This window comes from Quercus lobata, chromosome 3, assembly GCF_001633185.2.
Source record: "Quercus lobata isolate SW786 chromosome 3, ValleyOak3.0 Primary Assembly, whole genome shotgun sequence".
Taxonomy (NCBI): domain Eukaryota; kingdom Viridiplantae; phylum Streptophyta; class Magnoliopsida; order Fagales; family Fagaceae; genus Quercus; species Quercus lobata.
Window position 1 is genome coordinate 32,826,155 of NC_044906.1, and position 10,822 is coordinate 32,836,976.

Below are 10,822 nucleotides of genomic sequence, written 5' to 3' on the forward strand. Positions count from 1 at the left end.
AAAATAATAATGAAATCCCCAGTTTCATAAAATAATTTGTAACTGTTGTCTTTCAAGAATCTCTACTCCCATGATCCCTCTAATATATTTGTAAGGGGGAATAAGAGGGTGGATGAGATAACTCAATAAGTGGAATCTACTAACATTGGAGTATGGGAACAAACCTTTTTAAATAAATGATTCATACAACAAAGTTATAACTTGTAACCCATCAATATTTTAACATCAAGTATTTCATATAAAAATATCATTGTATTGTGAGCCATTTTTATTTACCACACCATTATACAAATAATTTCCTAGGCTTTTCTTGTGGTCAACATTTATGCCCTATTGACAGGGTTGTTATGTCCCCTTTTTGGACTGGAACTCCCTTTTCATCCCATGTCTTACGAGTAGTTCCTTTGGAATCTAAAAGTGCACTCCCTTACTAAGGAGCTCCATTTTCATAGCATTAATGGTATACTCCCTTGCTAAGGAGCTACCAATTTTGCACTGTCCTCTGTAGGGACTGTCTCTTGCTAATGATTAGTTACAGTATGATTGTCCCTTGTTAAGTATTAATACAATATTGAGCTTTTAATCACGACTTGCCATAGGATTCAAAACAAATTCAAGATGCTCACAACAAATAATCCAATCATAATACTCAAAAATACAAATATTTCTCCACACAAACAATTTAAATAAGTTTAGGTTGTCCCACAAGTTTTTCATATAACAAATAGTCAATGTTTCCATATAATATGAACATCAAACATTTATAGGATATCAATATATTTATAGAATATTAACATATTTCTTTTTTATAAAGATAGTTTGATAATCAAAACTATTTTGGGAAAACCCACCAAAATTAGTAAACACCACTTACCTCTTAGTTGCAAAAATGAAATCAACCACCCTTAAGTCACAATAGATCAGTAGAATTAGAACCTAGCAACACCAAACATAGGTCCATCAATAAACAAATTTTCCACTAAAATATGTTTTCATACTTAAATAATATAGTCTTGGACAACACTAATAAGTCTGTTTTTGGAGAGCTGGAATAGGTTGACCCTATTCCAACGCTTCAAAAAGTGCTGGGATAGGTCTTTCTCCATAAGAGAATGGGGGGACTTGTCCCAGCACTTTTGAAAGCGCTAGAATAGGTGGACCATATTCCAACTCTATTAAAAGCGTTGGGATAGGTCTTTCCATTCCCTTATGAAGAGAGGCCTATCCCAATGCTTTTGGAAGTGCTAGAATAGGGTTAACCTATTCCAGCGCTCCAAAAAGCGCTGGGATAGGTCTTTCTCAATAAAGGAATGGGGGGATCTGTTCCAACGCTTTTGAAAGCGTTGGAATAGGTTACCCTATTCCAGCACTTCTAATAGCGCTGGGACAGGTCTTTCTTCATTACGGAATGGAGTGATCCTATCCCAGCACTTCCAAAAGCGCTAGGATAGGTCACCTATAGGGATTTTTTTTTTAAATTTTTTTACACAAAATAGAATTTCTACTATAGCCTAATCTAATTGTATATGTGTATGAAACTCCCTCCTAGAGACTTGAACCCCGGCGCTTGCCCTTCACACCCCACAAGCACTTATACTTGTGGAGGGATTTGTTAATTATCAAATGACCAATACTCTCCTAAACCTAAAAAAAGACCAAAGTACCCCCTAAAACATCAAAAAAGAGCAAAAACACCCCGATACCTAGAAAAAGATCAATATACCCTTGAAACCTAATAAATGACTAAAATACCCCCCAAAACATCAAAAATGACCTAAACACCCCCTAAGGCATCGAAAATGACTGGAGTACCCCTTGTGTCTAAAACTAGCCAAAATACCCATATAAGTCTGAAAAATGACTAAAATGCCCCTAGAAAGACAAAAAATGTCCAAATCACACTTGACACCCAGAAAAGGATTGATACATCCCCGAAACATAAAAAATGACAGAAATATCCCCAAAACATCGAAATGAATCCTAAAAGCTAGAAAATGACAAAAGCACCCCACCATGCATAAAAAAGGTGGAAAACCCCTTGATTACTTGAATAACACTAGGGGTGGTAAAATCAATCCAAATCCATTTGCTCACCCAAACCCACTCAATTATTAATTGGGATAAATGGGTATTAACCCAATTAACATTAATGTTTATTGGGTTTTAAATGGGTACCCAATTAGACCCAATTATGATCCAAGTATTATTTCTACAAATCAACAAACTTTAAAATACCCCAAAACCACTAAAATTACCAAAATACCCGCTTAAACCTAAAAAATGACCAAAATTCCCCCAAAACCCAAAAAAAGACCAAAATAACCCCAAAACCTACAAAATGACCAAAATACCTCGAAACCCAAAAAATGACTAAAATATCCCCTGAAACCCAAAAATTAAAAAATACCTTCAAAACCTAAAATTACCAAAATACCCCCGAAACATAAAAAAATGACTGAAATACCCCTTGAAACCCAAAAAATGACCAAAATACCCCCAAAGTTCAAAAAATGACCAAAATATTCCCAAAGTCTAAAAAATGACCAAAATACCTCAGAACCTAAAAATGACCAAAATATCCCCAAAACACAAAGAAAATGACCGAAATACCCCTAAAATAGATAAAATGAGCAAAATATCCCCCAAAACCTAAAAATTACCAAAATACCCCTGAAGTCCATAAAATGACCAAAATATTCCCGAAACCTAAAAATTATGAAAATACCCTTGAAATCCAAAAAAATCACCCATATATCCCCCAAAACCTAAAAAATGACCAAAATACCATCGAAACCTAAAAAATGGCCAAAATAACCCCGAAGCCTAAAAATTGATCAAAATACCCTTAAACCTAAAAATGACCAAAATAATCCTGAAGCCTAAAAATTGACAAAAATAATCCCAAAACCTAAAAATGACCAAAATGCCCCCTTAAACCTAAAAAATATCCAGAATACCCCTGAAACCTAAAAAATGATCAAAATACACTCAAACCTATAAAGTGATGAAATTGCCCCTAAACCTTTGAAATGACCCAAATAAACCCAAAACCTCAAAAATAGCCACAAACAACCTGAAACCTCTAAAATTACCAAAAATACCCTAAAACCCCTAAAACGACCAAAATACCTCTAAACCTATAAAACGACCAAAATACCCCTCAAAATATCTAAAATGACCAATATACCACTAATCCTATAAGATGAACAAAATACACCCAAAACCTCTAAAATTACCAAAATAGGGGTCTAGGGGGTATTTTGATCATTTGTTATGTTTAGGGAGTATTTTGGTCATCCCTTAGTTTTAGGGGGGATTTTGGTAATTTTTTAGGTTTAGGGTGTATTTTTATCGACTTACAGGTTTAAGGGGCATTTTCGTCATTTCATAATTTTGGGGGTATTTTGGTCGTTTTCTAGGTTTCAAGGATATTTTGGTCATTTTAAGGTTTAGGGGTTATTTTGGTCATTTTAAGGTTTAGGGGTTATTTTGGTCATATATAGGTTTCAGGGGTACTTTGGTCATTTTTTAAGTTTCAGGGGGTATTTCAGTTAATTTGTAGGCTTTTAGGGTACTTCGATCATTTTTTAGGCTTTGAGGGTATTTCGATCATTTTTAGGTTTCTAGGTTATTTTGGTCAATTTTCAGGCTTTGGGGTTATTTTGGCCATTTTTAAGATTTTAGGTGTATTTCGATCATTTTTAGATTTCTAGGTTATTTTGGTAAATTTTCAAGCTTCGGGGTTATTTTGGCCATTTTTAAGGTTTCGGAGGTATTTTGGTCATTTTTAGATTTTGGGGTTATTTTGGTTAATTTTTAGGTTTCGAGGTTATTTTGGCCAATTTTTAGGTTTCGGAGGTATTTTGGTAATTTTTTGGGTTTTGGAAGTATTTTGGACATTTTTTAGGGTTTTGGTGGGTATTTTGGTCATTTTTTTGGTTTCAACGGTATTTTGATCATTTTTTGGGTTTCATGGGTATTTTCATCATTTTTTATGTTTCGGGGGTATTTTGGTAATTTTATTTTGGTTTCGGGGGTATTTTGTTCATTTTTTGGTTTTGGGTTTATTTTGGTCATTTTATGGGTTTTGGGGGTATTTTGGTAATTTTTAGGTTTCAGTGGTATTTTGGTCATTTTTTAGGTTTCAGGAGTATTTTGGTTATTTTGTAGGTTTCGTGGTTATTTTGGTAATTTTGAGGTTTTGGGGTATTTTGGTCATTTTTGAAGATTTTAGAGTATTTTGGTCATTTACACTTTAGGGGCATTTTGGTAATTTTGATAATTGGATAGTTGGGTGGGTTGGGGTTTACCCATAATAATTGGGTTAGGTTGGGTTTGGGTTAAAAGCAATTAGTTAAATGGGTTTTAATGGATAAATAAGTTTTATATACCCAACCTAATTAAAATATTAAATTATATTTTAATATTGTTGGTCCTCGAGTCTCATCTTACATTTTTTTAGCTATTACATTATATTTTACTAATTTTTAGTGAGGAATTATATTTTATTAATTTGAAGTATTAAATTAAAATATATTAAATTAGTTTGAAGTATTAAATTAAATTAAATTTTGTTAAATTGAATTATTAAAAAATATTTTTATTAATTAATATATTTTATTTTATTAATTTGTACTGTTAAATTATATTTTATTAATTTGAAGTATTATATTCAATCTTATTAATCAAGAAAATATTAAATATTACTATTTATAATTTGAACTATTTATATTACTATTAATCAAGAAAATGGTAATGGAAAGACCTATCCCAACGCTTTTAAAAGCATTGGAATAGGGTCCACCTATTCCAGTGCTTCAAAATGCGCTGGTATAGGCCTCTCTCCATAAGGGAATGGACTCGTCCCAGCTTTTTTGAAAGCGTTGGAATAAGGTCCACCTATTCCAGTGCTTCCAAAAGCATCGGAATAGGATCACTCATTCCCTTATGGGGATAGACCTGTCAGAGCGCTTTTGAAAACACTAGAATAGGGTCCACGTATTCCAGCACTTCCAAAAGCGCTGGGATAGGTCTCTCCAAAAGCGTTGGGATATGTCCCTCGTACCACTTAAAAATTTTCAAACTTCCTACTTATTTTTTTCACCTTCCCACCACTTTGGCCTCTCATTTTTGGTCTCCCACTTCTTTACTTCAGATGTTTTCCTCTCACCCACATTTTCTCTCCCTCTCCCTCTCCCTCTTCCTTAACCCACTTCCCCTCCTCCTCTCTTCTTCTTTACTCAAAACCTACCATTTATTTTCCAAAATTTCAAACACAAAAATACCAACCAAAACCACAAACCCTACCCAAAGCAAGGTAAGTCTCCCTAGCTCTCATTTCTATTTTGTAGCAATATTTGTATATATATTTGTTGTTAAATTTCTGGTTTTTTAGTTTTGATTTTTGTTGAAGTTTGGTTTAGGTTATGTGTATATTTTTGTGTAATTGTTGGTTGATTGTGTGGGTTTTAGTTTTGGTTTTGGTTAAAGTTTAGTTGATTTTGTGGCTTTTTATTTTTGATTTTGGTTAAAGTTTGCTCTATTTTAGAGGAACTGTAAATGGCAGTAATGCTAACAAAAATTTGCTCTATTTTGGAATTTAAATTTTAACCACTTGTGATAGTAGTGTCCATGGCTAATGGACCTGATTATCGAGCTAAAGTACTCTACTGTTCCATGAAAATGACAAACTTATTTAGCTTCCCTTAAAATTAAATTTCTTTCAGAATGAGATATTCTTGCAATGGACAAAAATGGTAGAGTTTCATCCAATGTAATTTTAAGTATATGTTGTTATAAACTGTATTGAAGATAGTCATACCTATAAAAAAAGGATTTTTAATTAGTGGATAGAATTTGGAGTGAATATGTTCATAGTACATACAATGGCATGAAAATATATCATAAACATGCTAGTAATGATGGAAACTCTTTAATGTTGATTTTTTTAATTATTATTTACTATCTGATTATGTGACCCATCACGAATTTTATTAATTTTCCAACCTATATGACCTATATTTTAGATAAAGTAAGAACTTGTTACATTTTTTTATATGGCCCACAATATTATTTATTATAGTATAGTTTTATTTGGAATAATTGTGCTTTGACTTTCGAGTAATATTGATTATCAATAACTGTTTTATGATGTTAACTTCATTATTTATTGTGTTCTATTTAGATTTTTGTAAATTAAGGATTGTTTGAAAATTATGAAAATGCATTTATCGATTAGTATTGAATAGTCATTGATGCATTTATCAACTTGCCATTTTTGTGTAGTGAATTTTCTACCAAAAATAATTAATAGCTAAAGCGTTAGTTTAGCTCTGTAATTTGGTGGTATATGCTATAGAAGTAGGTGCATCATTAACAACCCTATTCACATGGAAAAAGTTGAATATACCTAGAAATTTTCATTTATAAGGTCCAATATATTGGTTGTAGTTAAGAGTCTTGTGTGGTATTTGATATAGAGCAGGTTCCAGATTAATGACTTTGCCAAGTTGTTTGTGTTGTTACTGAGCAAAAATTACTTGGAGGGATGAATTTCATTGCACGGTGGAGTACTACAAGTCCCCATTTCTTGTATTGCAGAGCCGCCCTCCTGCAAGAGCTCCACAAAAGGTGAGGACAACCTTGAAGTTGGATAAAATGGATTGGAACTCTGTGAAGTGGAGAGATGCAGATGTGTTGGTCTTAAACACTGGGAATTGGTGGAATTATGAGAAGACTATAAGAGGGTAATTAATTCTCCAAATTTTGTGTGTGTTTACTAGGGTCATTTTCATTTGGCATGAGTTCTTACCTTTATCTGTTTATTTTTTTCTAAATAAAAAAATTTTTATCAACAAAAAAATAAAATAAATAAACAACCATTACTAGGCTGGTTATGAAAATAATAATAAATTCATTGAAGGATCTATGGAAGTGGCAAAGAGGCAATTTCACTAGGTCCATTTCTATTGAATTTTCTTTCCATATAAGAGGTTGAAATGAAATCCATACCTAATCAAAAGTTGATAGTATACTATCTCAAGGCAACTAGTGACAAACTGTGCCATCAAATAGCCTCCTAATAGGATTATAGATATTTAGAACTGCTCCTGCTATACATGTCATAACAATGACCCCTGCTTGTAAGTTCAGAAATTTGGATAGTTGATGGCTTTTTGTGAAATGTCAAAGAATGTGAAAAAAAATTCTTGATTGTAAATTAATTTTAGGAAAATAGTAAGTTCAGAAAATATATGCTTAATGGCATAATTTTTGAGAGAAGCCTTTTTTTTTTTGGGTGGATCCGTGGGGGGGGGGGGGGGGTAGCTGTTTCTTGATTTCTTTTCATATTGTTTGCCCAACAGGTGGATGTTTATAATTGTGCACTTCATTTCTTCTTCCGGATTTTTTTTTTTTTTTTTTTTTTTTTTGATCTCTTAATTTAAGGTGCTATTGTTGAAAGAATTAAGATGCTTAGCTGATGGTAAACTAAAGTTTTGCTGGATAAGTAGGCCCTTTTAATTATGAGGTTTAGTTGAACATTGATGGTATGGGTGCTTGAACACCTATTAATGGTTGCTTGTATTGGATCTCCTTGACTTGTAATTCAATAAGAAATGGGGACCATACATCCTATCATCTTTAAATTTAAAGTGCAATGAGATTTGCCTTTATAAAAGAGTTCAAACAATTCCTACCGTTTTGATTAAAAAAAAAAAGAGTTCAAACAATAAATTTTCTTATGTGACATTTGCACCAAATCCTTTCTATTTTTTTATTTTTATTTTTATTTTTTATGTTAGGTAGTTAGTATATGTATGTATTGATGCAAGACATATCCTTAAATCATGGGTTAGTTTTGAGCGTCATAAGAACCTATTAACCTCATGTTCATTATTCCTTTTTTCTTTTCTAGTTGGAGAAAAGATTAAAAGTCCATCTATTTGGTTCAGGGATTGTTACTTCCAAGAGGGTGCAGAGGTAAAGATGGATATGGTCAATCCAAGGTAAAACTACTAGTTTTAAAGACTTGAGGTAGGTCAAATTCTTTTAATTGGTCATTATGTATTTCTGGCTGTGAACATCCTGTTTGGTTTTATTTTGATATTTATCCTAGCATTACTAAGTAACTCATGAACTACTACTTCCTCTCTATCATCATTCATTTTCAAATTTCTCATCTTTTACAATCTTTTTTTGTAGATTTTGTTCTCAAATATAAAAACTCGTTTGAGTATGGAAAAAAAAATGTACTTGTGATTTTATTTGCAATAAAACCAGTGATCATAGATTAGATTAAAACTAAAAACTAAGCTTTAATTGATATGCATAATTGACTACATATATGTATAAGTAAGTGAATGGCTAATTGTATTATGATTATATACTAAGTACAAAGCAATATATGTGGCTATTAGGTGGTTAAGTTATTAGATATATAGTTGTTGGTGTTTTAATTAAGTACTTAAGATGTAATTAACCATTGGTGTTTTAAGTGTGGATTTAAATCTAAGCCAATCAAGGAGATCAAGGATTGATTCTCAAAAAAAAAAAAAAAAAAAGAGATCAAGGATTGATGTGGTTTAATAAAGGAAATTGTGAAATTGTAAGTCTCTATATATATATATATATATATATATATATATCCTAGTAATCTACTTTCATTATTTCCCATTAATTTGATATTTATCCTAGCATTACTAAGTAGCTCATGAACTACTACTTCCTTTCTATCCTCATTCCTTTTCAACTTTCTCATCTTTTACAATATTTGTTTTTAGATTTTGTTCTCAAATATAAAAACTGGTTTGAGTATGGAAAAAAAAAAATGTAGTTGTGATTTTATTTGCAATAAAACCAAGTTTCTAGTTTTTTTTTTTTTATATATATATATATATATATATTTTATTTGCATTATATATCCACGTTTAAGGAATGATAGAGGATTAGTCTTGCTACAATTTATGTTGTGTGAGTGCAACTCATTTTATGTGGAAGTCTATGTACTATGAACTTCCAAAGTCAATTTGCTCTTTATTTTGGAACTTAGCACAGGGATAAAATGAAATAATTTCTATGGTAGGTTTAAAGTGGGTTTATTCTATACGGTTTTTGTTTCAACCAAAGTTAAATTCTGGTTTCGGTGTTGTTTGTTTGCCCCTTGAAGCTTGGATGGTGGGAAAAATCTAAGTTGGGATTAATTCATTGAATAAAAAAGATTAAATCAATTATATGTTATATTGTTCATGGCTGATGTGGGCTCTATAATTTGGTCAACACTTCCTAGCCTAATATACTAAAAATAAAAAACCACCAAAAAAAAAAAAAAATTATGATGATGATGATAATTATTATTCTCACTATAGACTTTTGTTGTTGAGGAAGTAAATTGATGCATCCTATTCATACCTTCTTTACTTTATCTTTATGCACTGGTTATCTTAGTAGTTTATAATTTAGACTTAGCTTTTGCAGGATTAGCAGCTTGTTGTAAGTTTGGGTTCCTCTTTTCATGAGGCGGGCAATGAGTTGCTAAAGGATGAATAAAATCTACTACATAAGCGGGTGGCTTGGATGGTGATATAAGGTGGTCTACTTTTTATTATTGGGAGTGTTGATTGTTATTTCTTTAAAATGTGTTCTTAGTTGGGTATAGATTGAATTTTTATTTTGTGCTTGTTTTATGACTTTCATGGAAAATATGATTTGTAAAAGTGGCCAAAAGGCCATTTGGCAATAATTGAGAAGCATGAGATACATACTTGTGTTTCCAAAAGCTATGCCCAAATGGTTGATCTCCTTGTAAGAATTAAAATTATATATTAGTAACATGCCAAAAAATAATCAAACTTAAATCATTTTGCATTTTAAAGTAGAAGTAAATGTGTTTCAACACCGTCACTCTATTTTTCTGAATGTAATGACATTGTTGTTGGAAAAAAAATAATGGAAAACCAGTAGACATGACAAATAATAAATATTTTCTTTTCTTTTTTTTTTTTGTTGTTATGTTGGACAAATAAGTAAATAATAAGATGCACCATATTTTAGGGTTAAAATATGGTGCTAGACCCCCAAGGACATTAGTTGTGGTTCAATTTGTCAAATCTAATAATTGCATGCTTATGCAAACAAGTTGTTGATCTTTGCATTCAGCAGTCCTATATTTGCTAATTTCCTCAGGCTTAGATCACCATTCTATCACCAAAATGGCATTAGGGTTTTCCAGGCAAACATGCACCATTTTTGGCATTAGAAAGTCTAAGAAATTGGATATGAAAGCTAAACTTTTTGACACTTCTGTGGTGGAATTTTCACATTTCTATTAACATAGAATTGTCAAAATTTGTTAGTAAAATGAGTCACAAACATGCACATCAAAAGCCTATAAATGTGATGTGTGATAAATTGATTAATACTAGGGAAGTTTGCTTTTATGTACTAGTTGAAGAGTGGTGTCACTTTTGCTAAGCAGTTTTTAGTTTGTTAATTATGAGTGACTTTATGAGTGAACTAAATAAGTTGGATAGGGCAACATGAGAGTGCCCAATTGAAGGAAATAAGTTTGAAAGATGTAGCTTATTTAATTGAACTTATTTAAGGGTTTTGCTAATATAGAATATGATATCTAAAACATGTTTCTCATATAACTTTATGTATTGCTTGGGTCTTTTTAGGAGAGTTAGAGTTAAGGTTTGAACCTGATAATTTTTAGACCCCTTAAAAACACAATTGGATTAACCTAGGTAATTAGCCAAGTTGTAACTTAGTCCAAATTCCAAATCTAGGTTATCACAATCAAATAATCATATCATGCAAAGCA

The 10,822-nt window shown here is 31.6% G+C and overlaps 1 long non-coding RNA gene across 1 annotated transcript; it reads left to right on the top strand.

Moving 5' to 3' along the window:
• The first annotated feature begins 6,604 nt into the window (after window positions 1-6,604).
• LOC115979613 lies at window positions 6,605-9,710 on the top strand. Its single transcript, XR_004089113.1, has 3 exons — window positions 6,605-6,746; window positions 7,953-8,006; window positions 9,475-9,710. It is a non-coding gene; the product is annotated as an uncharacterized LOC115979613 (long non-coding RNA).
• Window positions 9,711-10,822: the final 1,112 nt, after the last annotated feature.